Genomic DNA, 18,766 nt, shown 5'->3' on the forward strand with positions numbered 1-18,766 from the left:
AAACCATCCCGGGGCTGCACCCAGCCTGGATGACCAGAAGCAAATCCCCCCTCACCCCTGAGACTGGGGACACTCCCACCTCTACAGAGCTGTACATTAGACCTGGACATTGCAAAGAAGACTAAAAGCAAAACCCAACTGATGAAGGTGATTTTTTTTTTCAAGCCTTGCAGAAACCAGGACCAGGTAAGAAGAAGCATTGAAACCCATGAACGAGTTTGTGGCATCAGGCTCAGGTTCCTGCCAGTTCCTCTGTGCCCCTTTCGTTCTGGTTAATTCGCGGGATGCTCATTAACTGAAATAGGAGCCAAGCAAAGCGACTGCTGCTCTTTGCGCCTGCATGCAGCCCTGCCTGCCCAGCTTTTCTTTTTATAACGCTTACCCAAATATCCCGAGTGTCATCCCGAGGGGCTCCCATGAGGACAGCCCAGGGCTGGCCCATGGGGTGGGCTGAGGGCAGTCGGGGTTGGGCTGCAGGCTCCGACAGGAGCTTTGCCAAGGACACCTCCTTTGCCTGAGTGAAGGGAGTTAAAACTTCTCCATGCCACGAGGAGAAAATCCCGTGCCATTTCTCCCTGTACATCCTGCGCTTCACACTAAGATGATGAGGGACTCCTTGGCATCCAAGGCAATTTTTTTGTTTGTTTAAATCAAGGGAGAAATGTGTTGTGTTTTTCCCATCTCCGCACACACCCGCTAACATTTAAGGACATTATTTTAAGAAAAGTTTTCGCACAACAAGCACTAGGACGGCTCCACACTGCCACCAGTAATGAAGCTGGCGCTCGCCAGCCAGGCGGCAGTTTAACCCCTTGGTGACTCCTCGCCTTTTAATTCCCTCTGAATAGGCCTGATACAGTTTTGATGGAAAACGCACCCGGTGCATGGTTCAGAAGGCTACAGAATTGAGAGCTATTAAATACTAAAAAGACAAGGTGAGAAACAATTTGCAAAATCTCCTCTTTTTATAGACTGCAGCTATTGAGAAAAATTGAGTAAATTCCCCAGCTACCAAGACTGCAGTCTGTTTCAAGATTCCATCAATTTTTTACGGTACAATCAATATTTATGAATCCCCAAAGAAATGTTGCAAAGAGAAACATGGTGAAACATTTTCCATGCAGTTGCAAAGATGTAACACGGGGACCTAAATAACTTTTAAAATAATCTCAATGACAATCAAAGTGCCTTACATAGCCAATATGGTTTAATGTCAGTGTTTATATTAGCTTTCTTCTAAAGAATAGATGGAAAAGGGAAAAAAAGTAAGGAAAATGTTTGCAGTTTAATCTCTCCTAAAGAATACATTTTGCTGTAATAACTATTCTGTAATTTGGTGCTTAAAAATTCAAAGGAAGTACTATATTGAAAGTTCTTTGATTTTTTTATGCATTAAAAATATTCACCATCATGCAAGCAATGGATTTTTCAGTCAGCTGGAAAAAAAAAAAAAAAGATTTCTATAAAAACTAGGCAAACAAATCCACATTCCTTTAATGGCTACTTTAGGTTTAATATCTAAACTTATTTAAATAACTCTGAACCCTCCTGCTGAGAAATATTGAAAGTAATGGATTCCTTTGTGTGTAATCTCCATTTACATGTAGAGTTTAATTTCCCTCTGGGCTAAACCTGTGTAAAACTTGCCTTGAAATGTCCCTCCGTAAAAACACAATGTTTAGGGGGATGCCTTTTATTTTATTTAAAATCTATTTTGCGCATTAAAAGCGAACAGCCAAGTTCCCTGATGCCAAAATGGTGACGGCAGAATGGAGTCGAAGATCAGCGAACATGGGAAAGGTCAGTCTGCACCCCAAATGCCACAAATTCAACCCAAAAGCGAGCTCAGCCCTGCCACACTCATCGCACCAGTGACAGGTCCCACCGGTGGTCCCACTGCCCCCAAACCCAGGAGTGGCAGAGGCAGGAGGACAGTTGTGCTGCAGCTTTTCTCCAAGGATGTTACCCAGAGCCTGCTTTTTGGGAGCCATGCAAATTTTAGCTGCTGCCAGTGTCCTGTGCACAATTTTATTTTATCACCAGCATCTTTTTTTCCCTCTCTAAGTCAGAAGAGATGATGCAGTGATCAACGGAGCACTGTTGATGAACGAGTAACTCAAAGCATTTAATTACCTAAGACAAAACCTTAGCTTGGATGCTAATATTTTACTTTTAAACATCAGAGAGGACTGAAGGAGTAAGGAAATCTGATGAATTTGCAAAACACTTTCAGTGAGGCTTCTTTCCCCAAATTAATCAGGCAAGTTGCAGTCCCAGCTATTTATAAGTCTCGTTAAGTGTTGCTCCCCTGTGAGGTGTCTTTTTTTTTCCATCCCATACTTACAGAGGTGCCTCGGCAATTCAGCCTCCTACCTAGATATCTCATCCGGGGGAATCTCGGTGGGAAGAACTGATATCTGATCTGTTTCTATATTTAATGGCATATTTCATCAGGAGGGAATATTTTATTGAACCATCTCCCTTGAAATTGTGTATTTTACAGTGAGCTACATTCAAAATGGCAATATTTTTAAATTTGTTTTCATTGGAAAACATATCATTTTTCCCCTCCTTTTTTTCCAGGAGGATTAAGCAGGATCAGCCATAGAGACAAGGTAGAACAGTAGGAAAAAGGGGTTGTCCTCTGAAAACTTTGGAACTTTAATTTTTTATTTTTATTTTTTTTTTTTAAGTAAAAACAATCTCTGAAATGAAGGTACCTGAGGGTGGGAAGCATCCACAGCAGGGTGACCCACAGGCGTTGTACCACGACAGAGATAGGGACACCCAGGCCACCTGCATGGCTCCGAGCCACCCTCTTTTGATAAGCACCAGAAAGAGTTAAAAGACCCAATGCTCTTCAAATCCACACAGCTCTTCCATTTAAAATCCAAAGATGATGTCTATAAAATATATATTTTTTTAAACGCCACCCCTGCCGGGACCAGAAAAAAAAAATCGAACAATAACATTGCAGAGTGTTTTTTTTTTTTTTTTTTAAAAAAGCCCCCCTCTATGTCCAGGCAGCCAGGGAGGACTTGGCCAGTGTTTAATGAGTTTACAATGTTACGTATCTCTTTATCTTTTAATCCATTTAATCAACAACATTTCAAATAAAAAAAAAAGACAAAACAAAACAAAAAATCAATGCCCCCAATTTGTGTTTTGTTTGACTGCGAGTAATATTCATGTCTGCATGAGGATGGCATGTAATTAACATGTCATAATCAAAATGACTAAGTTTGACACATTATAATCACTGCATGGAGATTATAGCATAGCCACAGGCGATCTGCACAGCCTATCTTAATATCATTTGCATAATGAAAGCATGGTGGCAGTAATAGCTTTTTTCTCTTGTTATCATAATTTCACCCAGGGCTGCAGAGGGCTTTGGTACTGTCAGATGTTGCCTGCTAGAAGTCATTGCAAGCTGAAGGCTCCGGTCCGAGTGACCTGAGCGTTTCCGTGTGAGCACCCGCCACGTAGCTGTGTGCAGCTACGGTCAGAGAGCAGTGCAGAGCCAGGCTGGGTTTTCTCAGCAGCTCCGAGGTCGTCCACGCGTTGGAAATAGCAGTGCATGCAGCAGGGCGTGCTGGCACGTCTGCCGAGGGTGCCCGCGGGGAGGGATGCTCCAGCCTGGCCCCTGCATCCCTGCGAGGCTGCGGGGACGGTGCCTCGCTCTTACCCGCTGTCCCTCCTCGTGCAGCACGGGTGGCACTTTGCAGAGGGCTCTTCCTTGAACTGCAGTATCCCTTTTGACTCCCAGCGCGGGAAGGGAATGTCCCAGCAGCTCCAGACTTTGGTTCCCCAGACCCAGCTCATGGCCACAACGATTCTTCTGCCCCGGCGGACCAAACTCTGAAGGACAAACACCCAGCTCAGGGGAGAATTTGAGCCAGATGGTCTGGATATGAACCTTGTGCTTCCAGTTTTACCTCCACTCTAAACAACTGCAGAGTTTGGTATTTTTTTTCAGGATTTTGCTCATAATTGTAACTCCGTATTTTGTAACTCATACATTCAGGTTCTTCTATCATTTCTATATTGCTCCAGCCAGTATACAGCCCAATCACATTAACAAGCAATAATCCTCCAGCAGACATTACAGCATCAGGAATCACAAATTTATCTTATAGTAAAGAGCATTTCAGTAGCTTGTGTAACATAAACCTATATAATCCTCCCAGATACACTCGGGAAAGTTCCTGCAAAATTTGGGAAAAAAGATTTCACAATCTAAGTTATTTGTGCAGTGTCTGGGTAAAATAGTGCCATATATACAGAATTATCTAAAGTTACCTTAGTGTGGTTCCCAAAATGATTATGCTAAGTTAGCTTTTGGTAATAGACGTGGATTCTAGCAGAGATTCTGTCACCTCTTTTTATTTAAGTGGGAATTTTATCATACCCATGTACAAAGAACCAGTGTGCTTTGGGATGTAATTTTTAAATTGCAGTAGTATCAGTTAAAAGATCAGCAGTTTTCCCTAATCTGAAATTACCCGATGGGACATGCAGGTGTGTACGTACTACACCTGTTTGTTCTTTAAAACACCAGGCTTGGGTATTCACCCAGCTGAAAAGACAGGACATGCAACGTTCCCTAAATACTAAGAAATTAGATAATTTCAGAAGCTGCAAAGTGAATTACAAAATAAAACATCCTTCATGGAAAAAGCTGCCAGCAGCTACTTTTCCAGTATTTGCCTTGCCTGAACAGTTCAGGCTGGTTCCCCACTTCTATATCAGTAGCTGCAACGTCACCCAGGGCTTTCTGAGACGTGCTCAGTGTCTCTGGGCTGGTAGGCTCGTGTTGGAGCAGCAGATCCCAGGATAAAGCCCCGTTTTCCTGTGCAAGTCAGATGTCTGCCCGCTGTGGGCCAGTAGCAAGGAGCACCAAGCAACGCACAAGAGCATGTTCCCAGATTCGTGGCTCCTTGACGCCTGCAAGGAGCGCCCATTTTCCATGCCCAAGCATCCACAAGGCACTATCCCAGCTCGTGAGGTGGGACCCCAAGGCTGAGTTTCCCCCAGCTGACAAACGAGGCACATGCAAGCCCCCAGGAGAGAATAAAGCACCTTCTAAAGCAATGGGGGCCCTTCCAAGACAGGCTGGCTCAACAGGCAGCTTTATGTTATACCTGTGGGATTTCAGGCTACTGCAATCCAAAAGTGCTTCTGCTCCAATTGTGGCCATGCTGTGGAGACTTCACAACTTGTTGCTGAAAAGAGTGAAGAGCTTTGAAATGGTCCCCCACCTCATGAACCTCCCTGCCAAACCTGCAGGGTCCTGTAAAGACCCATTCATCCCTGTCTAGCCACTGCCTTTTCCAAATCAAACATCTTTTCAATGACAGAAATACAAAATCTTGTGTTAATCACACATTTGTCAGTAACGTCTAACAGAGAAATGACAGACCACATCTAGCACCCAAGTAATTTCAATGTAACTTACGGCGTATTTCTATCCAGCTGATAGTGGGGACCTTTACACAAAGATTATAAAATATTTATTTTCTCCCATATAGGGACCAAGGAGCCATTTCCAGCCCAGTTCAGAATCTCTTCTTGTAGCAGACTCAGCAACTGTGCCACAACAGATATTACTTATATGACAAAAGCACCCAGAGATCCTGACTGAGTTGCACTCGATGTCATATCCCTGTCTCATAAGAGGGAATACTTCCTCCAGAAAACTGATGTTTTAAACCAGCAAAGACCTGAGATGGAAAGCAGCTGACCCAAACTCACAGGCTTGCATTAGAGCAAGCAGCAGGCCCCAGACAGGACGGGATGCTACCAGCAGCCCCAGCCATACCCTGCCCACATCACCCAGATCACAAAACACCTTCTCCTGGAAAGGGCTGGTGAAAAGTGCCACATCGCCTCTGCAGTTAGGGTCATCTGGTCCTCTAGGAAAAATACTTCTGGATTTTGTCCCCTTCCCATACCCAATCAACACCTGTGGGCTTTCAGAGACCAGCTCACTGCAATGCGCATCCCATGCTGCATACAAGGGGGTTTCGTGGAGGAAGATGCCCAGGTTCTCGCAGGGCTGATACACCCCGGTGAGGGTCCACCACCGGTTTGGCTGCTCATGACAGGAGCAGTGCTGTGTGGCAGCCACCGACTGCTATCGCTGCAACAGCTTCTTAAATTCCCATCCTTAAGTCGGACTAAAGTCAAAGCCCATCTCGCTGTCATAATTCCAGTAGTTCGTGTGTCTTCTAATCACATGTTTTATGGTTAGCAAAAATGCCCCATGGGAGCTGATTAAAGGTTTATGAGAACCAAGAAAATCTGATAGGATTTGGTTTGAATCCGACCAGTTTTTTTAAGTTTCCTATCCATAAGCTTTTAAGTACTTACAAGCCATTATTTCTGTCTTTGATGCAGTAGGGTGGCTGGTGGGTTTGTTTTGTTTTGTTTTCTTACAGGGGGAGGGGAAAAACATCGTAAATCTCAGAGCCGAGATTTTTAAAAATGATTATCAGATTTGGGTAAGATTTATCTTCCTCTTTTAAAAAAAGCTTTTCACAATCACAATATAAATGCATTAGCACAAAAGGAGTCTAAACTCACATTCGGAAAGATCCAGCCCTCTGATACGGGGCTGCTTGAGCAGAAAGTACCTGGATGTCAAAGCAGCTTAACTCTTTGCCTTCTGGTCTTCACCCAAATCTCACCTTGGTAACAGACAGAGATGCTAAAAAATGCAGTATTTTTCAGGCCATATGAAGTTGCCACAGTGGAAGGGCTTTGCTCATCTATACCAAGGGTTTACAACACTTGGTATAGATGAGCAAAGTGTTCATGTAAACGTAAAAAAATATTCAGTGAAAATGTAAAAGATTTGAGAAACCCATGCTAAAATATCATATGCACCTGACTCCGAAGATCTTAGACATTCAGTCATGCCTTTCATACTTATTCTTGCTGTGAGTTTTTCAGGTGAAAACTGACTGACCCCCCAGGCAGGGGTGGCACGAGTTGAAGTCCCTGTCCCTAAGGTTCCATGCAGCCTTGACCCACAGAGTAACGCCAAGATGGGCTGATCAGCTCACCCTGAAGAAAGTTTAAAACAACCTGCCTGACTCTTGCATGCTGGGCTAATTTCTGGACTATCCACACCGCTGTTTCTTGTAGCAGACTTTCCTCAATGACTGGAGAGATTATTTAGTAGTGTCTACACTCCGTAATGCAGGCACCTACTTTGGTTGTGATACAAGAGGACAATTAATCAACCTATGGCATCAATTACACTCAGGCATTTGGGATCTCAGGAAATATTAGCAGAGAAAACCACAATCTCACATTGGCGTTTTCAATGCAGTACTATAAAATAGTAACTCTGTGAGCAAAAACATGTAGGCAGAGCAGGGAGTAAAAATCTACAATGCTTTTTTACCTCTTTAATGCTGTCCTCTGCAAGACCTGCTCCAGTGAGGCCTTACCTGGAATAAAACTTGTCAGTGTGGGTCATCCATACACGAGCACAGCAGGAGTGGAATGGACATCGGGAAGGGCTCTGGGACAAAACAGAGTGAGGCCACGTTACAGGGGAAAATGGGACATTTTACCACAACTGGTGCTTACCACTGCTTGCTGCTTCCTGTTGCTGTGTACAGTCATTTTGGGAATGGCAGCACAGAAGGAAGAGGTCAGGTTCAATCCACGTCATTCCCAGCACTGAAGACACAGAAATATTTAAGATGCTGCACGCTCTATCCTGGCACTCAGAGAGTGATACTAACTTCTGGAAAATAGAAGAGCCCCAGGGCAGGCTAATAACAGTGCTACTTAAGAACGTAAGACAATTATTACCTCCAACTGTGAAGGAGTCTGAGTAATTAAAAAGGGTTCTTTATTTTGATTAAAAAAGATTCCTTTCAGTCTGTTTGAATCTTTAGTAAAAGCCCTGAACAATATTTTTAGACGCCAGAAAAGAGAATCTGCAATTGATGCAAAATGCATAACAAACTCATTTGAGAAATTCTCCGATTATCATCATATTGTCCAAAATCAAGTTCTTATACTTTCACCCACATCACTTCCTGGAGACAATGCAGGTCTAACTCAAAGCTTCCAAAACCTACTTTGGATTAACAGAAATCCAAAATTAATTGGGTTTAATTACTATAAATTTCCTTCCCAATAAAATCTCAAGAATTTCCAATCATGCTGATTTATTTGAGTAATTAGAAAGCCATTCACAGATGTCACACTGTTAGGTAGTGGGGATAATGCAGGGTTTGCTTAACTGGATCCTGAGACCACAGCGCTGTGAAGAATGACAACTAAAAACTCCAATAAAAAGCAGGAGATTAGGGGACGGTGAATGACACAACCTCAGGCTGTGCAGGCAACACCAGCAGCTTCCCGCGGGGAAGCTGTTCTTTCTGGAGAGGGGCTTTGTGGGGAGGAGACCCCTGCATCCACTGCTCCGAAATACCTTGGTCTGGTCTTGCATTTTACACCAGTAGGTCCTTGAGAGGTTTTGCAACCCTCCTTATTTTATAGAGGAGGAACCCAAGGGTCCTACAGACGTAGCACCTAATCCAGGGTCACCACAAGTGATGATGATGTCAGAGCTAGAGGGGAAAAAAAAAAAATCACAAATCCCATTGGTGTTTACACTAACTAATATTGTGTTTAGCCATGAGGTGCCCTTCCATTTCTACCTCCTAGGACTGCTGTGAAAATCACAAGCAAGAGGGAGGTAGCCAAAAATGTTTCACAAGGTGCCAAAAATGACACTTTTCTGAAGCACTGCAAAATGTATGGCATACAGACCTGCTCAGCCTCCACATAAACAAACTGGTCTGGAGAGCGGGAGCTGTGCTTGTGCTGGATTTTGTACAAGGAGGAGCTGCACTGAAGTTACCAAAAGTGTCATGGGGTCAGGGAGGTTCCGCTTCTCCACCAGGGAGGTGATGTAGACACAGCAGACCCCGTGTGACCTTGGGCTTGTTATTTCATTGATTTGTATAACAAATGGATTGTGTTTTCTTGTAAAAGTATCTTACGAAGCAACTAATTCCTCTCTGCCAAGATGGAAATTGTCCCACCTACCTTCAGATAGCGATGACGGAGATGGTGAAAGCTGGACCAACCGTTCAGCCCATTCAGTGGAAAAAACCACATTCATTGAAGTGATTCTTCTGACCCCATAAAAGTGCTTGCTTTTCCTTTGAAAAGGTTGAGGTATCGGGGCGAGTTTGGAAGAGAACTTTAATTTGTTTTTAATTCCCAACTCTTTGTAGCAAAGCAAACCCTTTTCTCAGCTGGCAGTTGGGCTCTTCCTGCAAATGAATCCTGGGAGAGCAAAGTCACCATGATTTCTTAACTGTCTTTTGCCTGGGACCTGGGATTTTAAGGAATTAAACAAACACAGAAGAACAACATAAATTTCAGGTCCTTCCTCCATCCAAATGAAAAGACTCAGAAACAGATAAAGCGCACCCTCCCATAAATGGAACACACTTGGTTTAATTGGAAAGGTCATTTGCTGATTAGTAAATGAAAAGGAAGCATGTCAGGGTCACCAGCTTGAGAGGAAAGATTTAATTTGGCACCATAAACATAAACAGCAGTTCATAAGAGGAAAAGAGTACATTTGTAAAGACTCAACTGTGAGATGAATTTAACAGCTAAAATCAGAGCCTTGACAGTAAACCACCCCTCATCCCCTAAAAAAATAAAAAACTTAGGTTTATACATGCCAGTATTTGACTAATAACATAATATTTAAATACCACAGTAATCTTAGCATCATAATCCTGACACTCACAGGTCATCTTAAATAAGGGTCAGCTGAAGAACATGGTATTGTCCAACCCCCCTGGGCTGTTAGACATCCTCAGCCATAAGAAAATCATCTTTACTTTTGGCCTGAGCCTTTAATGGCTCTGAAAGCTGCTGCTTTTGTCTAAATACATACAGTGTGTGCAGTTTAGGAAATAGGTGAAAAGGCTTTAATGGAGAGATTAGTGCTAGACATTGTGAAGCTGCAACTAGGTCGTAAGAGATTTCAGAGGTCAGGAAATTTTAAAGGGCTTAAGTGTTTTGTAATGTAGTTTAGTTGCCTTGTGCATTTGCCCCTGGTCTAGGACATAATGAATGCTTCAAAACTTGATTTGCATTGATTAAAAATTACCAGGTTGCTACTCTAGGCTAAGAGTTGCTTGACAAACTCCAGTATGTACCAGTAACTGCTCTGATTTCTGCAATCATTTCAATGAGTTGGGGTCAGGTGGGGCAGAAAACATGCCAAATAAAGGCCACCAAAGTCAATGAATCAGAAAGTCAGACAGTTGACAAAACCAGTAGCTTTTTACCCCCTCTTGCACAGCTGTAGTCTTCTTAGTCTTTGGTTAGATGGATTAAGGAACATCTCATTAAAAAATTATATACTAACCATTTAAATAAGGTATTGATGAGGGAAGGAGGGTTTTAAGTGCAGAATGAGTCTTCCACGTAAAATCAATGCTGTTAAACTCCATTATAGTAGCTCACCTCCATGCCTAAGTAACCACCTTCCTAATACCAGCCAGGGCACAAAGAGTGACCCCAACCAGCAACAGGCAGAAAAAAGTGCAGTAGTCTTTCAGATGAAGCATTCTGGATGATTTCATTTTTTTCTTTAAAAAACACTTCAAAGCCATAAGTCCTTGTGTCCTCCACTTAGAGCAGGTCTATAACCTCCTCATTGCCATTTGCTTATTTTTTACCCTCCCATGTTCACACAATTCAGGAGAGATTTGAGGGAAAACAACAGAGATGCACCAACAGAGGTGAACATGAAATCAATGAATATTAGGACAGTGAGAAGCCTCAATCACAACGCAGATGCTCACAGCTCCATGCATCCCTATTTACATGTCTGAAATAACAGATTGGTACAAATTTATTTGGTTATAAAAAGCTTATGGATCGTCAATAAATCCATGCTCATTGCCTGAGAAAGTTATTCTGAAATTCGGGGGAAAACATTCTTAATATCCATGAGCACGGCTTATGTTCTCTGTCAGAGATCCATTCATGTCTGGTGTTGGTTGTCACTTTGGAGTAGTTTCTCAACAATTTCTCTATGAAAAACTGTGGGATGATATAAATAAGAAAACTTTCGGCAACCAAAAATTCTACTGAGTCTCAGTCAATCTGGAATACTGAAAAAGCCACCTTGAGCTCCTCAGAGGTGTGTGTTTCATGCACCAATGGCAGACTGATCCTGGAGTACTGAGAACATCCCCCAGCCCTAAAACAGACAAGACACAAAAACTGATAGAGATTCAAAAATGTGCCATGAACAATCTGTGACTGTAGAAAACCTCTGACAGAGAGCAAGAGCTCCATGCATTTAGTATATCAAAAGAGAGTGGAATTACCCTCCATCACAAGACCAAGAGCCTGCCCTTCCCATGTGGAAAGCACAGGATACAAGGCAAGACATGCAAATCTACCAAGGAAAGCACAACAACAGGGTTGGAAATGAAAGCCAGGAAAATCATAAGATGGCATTAGAAGTCATTGGTAATTCTAAAATTAATTAACCATGCATCAAGTAATAGAGATGTACCAAGGGAAATGTTGGATTCCCATTGATTGACGTCTTCCAGCCAAAAGCGTGGTTGCTTCCCTGGAAGATATACTTTGGGCAGACAAGTTCTTGGCTCATTCAGGGAGGTCACTGGACCAAGATACAGAGGAAGCCAGACTTAGCCGTCCTGGCCTTCATAAATCTCTGAAATCCTTCCACAGAGACCTGCCCCAGGACACAAAAGATACATAGACTAAGGTCAAAGTGTTGGGTCAGGCACGTACATCTTTGTCTAAGGCTTCTCTCCCTCCTCCCAGCTGAGCTAAAGCGATGGAAGCCGTAGCCACCAAGCTGAGGGGCAGTTTGGTAAAAACACTGATAATGCACTTCCAGTTCTTTCTTCGGAAGATCATGCGGTTTCTCAATGTGTGAGGGCAAAAAAGATGTGTGGCCCAGTGCACTCTTGACAAAAGCATAGATTCACTGAAGCTTACAATTAATATTTAATACCAACAAGTCTTCTGTGATGCTGTGCGGATGTAAATAAGTGGAGAGAACGTGATATTTACCCCACTATAAATCATTCATGAGAGCTAAGCTATTTACAAAAGCTAAATACGACACTGTATTTACTGTAGGTCACCTCCTAGGGTTAGAGATGAAAAGTTTTTGGTCTAATGGAAAGTAACATAATACACCATAATAACACAACCACTGTCTCGTCTGCAAAGAAATATCTCCTAGCTCCTTCTTTCTATTGCAATTACAGGTGGGTAAAGCCACTACAGGGGAAAAAAAATAATAAAAAACCAAAAGGAAGCAGTGCCTTAAGGAGACTTGATACCTTGGGCTTGTTTTACTATGGGTTCTTGCTCATTGTTCAGCATCATAATGTTCATGCAGGAACCCAGGTCAGTAGACAGGTGTGTGGGGTGACTTCACTTTAATGGAAGTTACACTGTCTCAGGATTACAAATTAAATATCACGGTGTGTTGAAGTGATCTGGGGCTTTCCTTCCACTCCAATATAATTCAAATTTCCCCCTGAATAGGTTCCTTTGTACATACCCAAACCTGCAATCAATATAGATGGTTAAAAGGAATTGTCAAAACTTAAAACACCAGTATGCTGGGAGTGAACTCACTGATGCAAGTCTCATGGCATTATGCTCAAGATTTACAGCCCAGAATATTTAGGAATTTGTTTCCATGAACTAACACCCACAGCAGACCCCCCACCAGCCAGCTGTATTATTTGCTATAAGTCTCAGAAATCACCAAAGAATTGTCAAAGCCAAAGCAGAGTCCTGATTTAGGAAGCATTTGGGTGAAGTTGTATTATAAAGACTAACAAAAACTGCTTAAAATGACACATTTATCTCTGACGTCTGGCTTTCTGTTTGTCTTGGCATCCAAAAGCAAGCTGAAAAATGATGTGAATAATTCCTATGGTGATAGGCACTTTTGGTGAAGTAGCAAATGAAAAAATGAAAATGAAAAGGTGCAAGGAAGCTTCAGTCCTTGGTGCAGATTAAAAGAAAATGTGTTCTTGTGAACAAACTACAAATGGGTAAATGCCATCTACCTCAGTTTACCCTTTAGTTATCCAAGTATTTACCAGTTGGTGACTTAAAGATAAGAGTCTTCAGCCCTTTGAAATTTCTTCAGGGAAGGAAAATTTACGATGGCTAGATGGGTTATTTGTTTACCATGAGTTTTACAGGTATGAAAACAATAGGGTTAAACTGAGTTAGGACTGCAAATGTGACTGTCTTGCACATTAGGGAGGGTTTTGAAAAAGCACTCATTAAAAATTGGAGTAATAGCTAACTTCTCCCTTCCTCCTTACCTGCAGGAAACCTCCAAGTAAAACAGGATCTCCAGAACATATTTGCCAATGTCTTTCCCTACAAATCCCTTTCTGACAGCTGCCCCGATGTGCACTGTACTAAGGGACAGCAGCATCACAATGCTGCTCCAGAAACCAAGTGACACTTTCTTTTACAACTCCTGTGTTAGACCCTGCAGCCTTTCCACCTCCTCCGGCTCCTGAAGACTGAACCCAAGGAGCTGAAATGGATGTTTGCACTGACCCTAATATGATACAAGCAAAGGGGCCATATCCTCAAAAACCCCACAAACTCCCATCCACATCAACAAGTTTCAAGCATATACATAGTTTTGGTGATGTAGGAGCAAGTGACTTGCCCAAGGTGACTCCACCTAGTTAGTGGCAAAACCCCAGAGCGCTCTCCTTCTCCAGTTATTAAGCTCTGCTCCCTATACAACCATCTATAGATCAAACCGGTGCTGGAACCAGTGACAAGATAATGAATAGAGACAGTGGTCTTTAACTAAGGCCTGAGATCTATCTCCGGGGGCTGCTCTTGGGAGTAAATCTTACTACTGATATGCTCAGTGTGCCTACTTCAGAACAGATGATCTATCACTGTGCCATGCAAACCCTTTGTGATACCTACTTATTGTATTCCCACAGAGACAGAAGTTTCACTGTGATTTATGAAAGAGAACCAGAAAAAAATAGGGAGGTCTGCACTGTTTCAGAATTACTTAAGAAAAGATAGCTCACCCTATCCCCCAAAAAATTTTCCACAAAGATTAAAAGATCACCCTTCATACCTGGCATTTGATGCTTCTGAAACCACAAGCAGATGGAGATGTTATGCTGAGAAATCAGCTTCAGAGCCCTTGCTTGCTTCCTTCACAGCCCAAAGGCAGCGTGATTTTGGACCCAAATTCAGGCTTGGTGGCGTTTGGGCCCACTGGCAACGTGATGCAGGAGCTGCAGATGGCCCTAATGCAGGGACATCTCACCTACCCCATAGTGATGCAGGTTGGCTGGGTGGAGCCTCAGTGGGTCTCAAGGTGTCCTGCCATGTACAACTTCTCTTGGCCAAACTAGCAAAGCGTCTAAACAAAGGTCTCCAGTGCTAGATGCCTTAGCACATCCGAAACATCTCCAACAGCAAGCCAGATTGAAGAAATGACCTACAGAAGACATTTTTTGCACAGCAGCTGGAGGTCATGGGCACATTGAGACATCTCAGATGTGAGCGAATACCTGGGCTTTCACCTGAATTCAACTCCAGGCCCTGCGGTCAGTAGTCAGTCAGTGCCTACACGAGTTTGGTGACCAGAAAAACTGGGAGACTCCTGGGCAACATAATAGGGGGATTGTTTGGAAGATCATGCCAGAGCAAACAACGTCCTGTTGAGATACATCCCACAAGCCACATAAGAAAGAAAGAAAGAAAATAATAATATTTTTCCCCAGTAAAACTATAATATACGTTGCCTTCAAAGAATTACCACACAGCCACACTGGATTCTTATTACACAGATTTGTTCCAGGTGACCACATACAAAAAAAAAATATATTTATATATATATTTGGGCACTACATTCATTTCACTACAGACAGCCTATCTGAACCAACTTAAGTAGATACACAGAAATGAACTAGAGCAGAACAAAGCTTTTAGAAACATACCGAATAAAGGTGGGGCGCAGGATATTTGTCAGGAGCAATGCACTTATAAAAATACCAAAATGTTTCCCATACCTGTATCGATTGCATCAAGTTCTTTGTTGTTGGATTTTTTTTTTTTTTTATAAAGAAATTGAAAAGTTTTAGAATACTGAAGTATCTCATTTTAATAATTTTCTGAATATTTTCATTTCTTCTTAAGACATTCTTTATTACTATATTTTCCAAATCCCTTTTCCCCAATGAAACAGTTGTCAGGACAGAATTTTTCCCTACTTTCATTTCAAAATTTCAAGTTTCTCCAATTACAATTTTCTCATTTATGGATTAGTGTGGTGCTGAGTGATGGTTTGCCCAGCATCCACTCCAGTTGCACACAGCCTGCACCCAGTGACAGTCCCTAACCCAGCATTTCTGCTGACAAACCCCACTCAAGCCACCAAGGCCAATGAGGGTGGTGCAGCACCTTGTCCTTACAGTTAACTTGTCAAGAGGTGACGATAAATGCACAAAAGTCAGTTGCAAAGTACGACAGTGGATAAAGAGCTCCATGGCCCACCAGCCCAGCCCAGGGGCTCTCCCACCACGTGCAGCCTGAAGAGATGATGCGCAGGATTTACTCTCCCCAGTTTTCTCTGCATCTTTCACACCGCTTTGCAACAGGCACTGATGCTCTGCCGGTTCCCGTGGGAGGGAAGATTTTTCCATTTACCACATCCACTGTCATCAAGTTCACAGCTAGTAAAGGAGCTTCTCATGCAGTGAAACATCGTCAGAAAAAAAGATGGAGTGGAAGACAAGAGGCCTCAAATTCTAGGTCCATCTCCAAGATACAGAGAAACCTCAGTTTTCTTTTCCCATTCCCATCTTCCTTCGTTACTACTCTGTACAATGGCAAAAAACAAAGCCACCGCCTTTGAAAGGCTGATGACTGGAGCTATGACATTATGAAATTGATAATGCAAAAAATGTTTAAATATCCTCCCCGCAGAGCTGTGCTGAGTAAGTCAGGTAATCACTAAGGGGTGCACAACCATTTTATGGGTCATCAAGTGATAAAGCTAATATGCTGCTTAAACTCCCCGGGAGAGAGGTCTCATTTGGTTGCATCAGGCCATTACACAGGGCTGTAAAAAATGCAATTGTTTGATTTGCCTAAATACAGGTGAGATGTAATAAAACCCCTTATTTGCCATCCCTTGCTGTGTTATGACATTCTCAAAGCAGGAACTGACCTTTTTATTTGCCTATGAAGCACTATTCTTACCTATAGTACCGTAGAAATAAAACTTAAGTACGTGTGTGCATACACATCATCTGTTAGCAGCATGGTGGGGGGAAATAAAAGCAAGAGGCCCTTCCTAGATGAGGCCACGCAGATCGGGAAAGGTGATTTTTCTCAAGTTCACACCCGCACCTTGGGTCTTGGGAGCTGGGAGGGAGGAGGACAGGGAAGACACGTTCCTGGTTGCAAGGGGAAGGGATCCGAGCATCCCGAACGCCAGAGCGGAAAGGTCAAAGAGTGAGAAATAAAAATGTTCGCCGGTGCGGTGGGGGAGAAAGAGAAAAAGAGAGGGACCCTGAGAGCATTACATCTTGATCAAGGAATGACGGATAATATTCCCGCGCACCATCTTTCAGGCCCCTCGTTTGATGACAAAGCACGGCCAGCATCCCACATCCATTATCCGCTTCCCTCCCCGAGGCGAGCGCATCAATAACGCTCCCCCTGCCTCCCGGTGCCGCGTCCCCCGTCTGCACCCGCCGTGGCCGCGGGCTGCCGGGCATTTCCATACGGCCCGCGCATCATTACAGCCCACCAATCTTTCACCGCTCGCCCAGCTCGGATCCTGCTGCTACACAGGAGCTGCGCTTTTAACCAGTTCCTCGCCTTCGAGGATGCTCCATCCATCCCAGGAGGCTGCGAGGAGGAGAGCAGGGAAAGCTCTGCCTTTTATCGTGTAAGGTCAACCTCTTCCTTTACACCTAAAGACAGGAAAACCAGACTTTAATTACTGGCGGGGAAAAGCCTCCCAGCACCTGGGCACCACTGCCTTTTTGTTTTGTTTTCCTTCCCCCCACCTTTTATTTAACAAACACCCCCCTCCCGCCTGGTTCATCCAAGAGGGCGAACAGTTTGAATGTGAACACAAGCATCTTCAAACATCTGTTGCCACAATTTGGCTGGATTAACAGTCTGGTTTGCTCCACCATCTGCCGCTCGCCAAGAGCAGAGCTGGTTCCCGGCACGCGTGGTCCTGTCAGCCCGCTGGCCCCGGCTGACATGGGGACAGCCTCATCCATGTCTTGATTTTCCCCTGAAAACAGCAAAGGTTCCCAGGACCTGCAGAAGTCAGGGGCAGGTCTGAACTCCTCACCTACAAGTTCCAGGTTTGAAGCTTTGCCTTGAGTAAAAAGCAAGCCAGACATCACCAGGACCATGGTGTGGTTCTCCTTAACACTCCAGAAAGTGTTATGGAGCACTGCTCAAGTCTTCAAGCACCAATTACAGGAAATATTTGAAATAATTCACCATGGGGCTTCCTCCAAGCTGCAGGAGAGGGGAGAGGCAGCTGGGGTATCGTCTTGTGCCCAGGAGGAACATCAGTGTGGTGGAGATGGGGAAGATGCCAAGTGAGAACAGATTTGGAAGATGTGTTGGTCAAAGCTTTGACTAGCACTGGGTTAAAAAAAAAAGGTTTAAAACAGAGTCTGTTACCCTCTTGGCTTCTCAGCTGTCTTGAGTGACTCCTGGCAAATGGTTCTGCACCCATAGTTTGTATTTATTTGACCCAAAAAGGCACAGCTTTGGGTGTGGAAAAACTAGGCACCAACACAGACAGCTGGAGCTGTAGCAGGGGCAGCTTTGCCACTGCTGCCATGCCCAGCCCAAAACCAGTTTTCCACTTCATGCTGGAGCCAGCAGCAGCTCCTCTTCCCCCTCTGCCCTCCCTCTCCGAAGTCAGCCCCTCGCCTCATCGCTCCTCCTCTTCACCACAAGTGCCCCAGCAGGACGGGTGGTGGTGGGAAGCAGAGCACACCCGGGAAAAGCAGCCAAGAGATTCTCTTCCCATTACTGGTCCAAATCCCAGTGGGATCAGTGGTGGGTTTGGAGCAAGATAGCTGAGTTTCAGGCAGCTTCGGGAGCTGCAGGAAAAGACCACTTAGTTCAAGCCCTTTGAAAATGAAATCTCAGCAAATCAGGAAAATTTCTGTCTCTTATCAGAGTCCTCCACCCAGTTCCAGGATAAATAGGAGCAATTCCAGGGAAATCAGCCCATTGGTGCTGGGAATATCTGTAACACACCTTTGAGAGTGTTACAGAATAAATAGGGGATTTTAAGGATGAGACATCCACTGTAATGAGAGAAAGAAAAGAAGTGTTTTTACTGAGAAGTTTTTGTTCTTGCTGGAGCAAAGGGGAGACCAGTCCATCCCTCCTGCCTTCCCCACTGCAGTTTGCACTGCTGGGACTCTGCCACCACACCACTAGCTCTGCAGACACCAAATCTCTCCCCTCTGGCAGAAAAAGGTAAAATATGCAGGACCAAAACCTGTGCTTAATGCGGAAGGGTGAGGGCCAGGCAGTCTCCAACCTGTCACCTGTTCCAGGGTGGGCCTGCAGGGAAAGGTCAGCTCCATCAGAGCAGCCAGCAAAGTAAGCCAGCTAATAGAAAACCTGTTTCTAATTGCTTGCTGTATTATAGCTACACCTC

General features: G+C 43.8%; 1 long non-coding RNA gene across 1 annotated transcript; it reads right to left on the minus strand.

Annotated features, from left to right (window-relative positions):
- Window positions 1–5,013: 5,013 nt before the first annotated feature.
- LOC310890003 lies at window positions 5,014–11,844 on the minus strand. The gene is made up of 4 exons (XR_014576962.1): window positions 11,582–11,844; window positions 9,076–9,367; window positions 7,458–7,531; window positions 5,014–5,225 (listed from the first exon to the last, which is right to left on the minus strand). It is a non-coding gene; the product is annotated as an uncharacterized lncRNA (long non-coding RNA).
- Window positions 11,845–18,766: the final 6,922 nt, after the last annotated feature.

This window comes from Anser anser (genome assembly GCF_964211835.1).
Source record: "Anser anser genome assembly, chromosome: Z".
Classification (NCBI taxonomy): Eukaryota; Metazoa; Chordata; class Aves; order Anseriformes; family Anatidae; genus Anser; species Anser anser.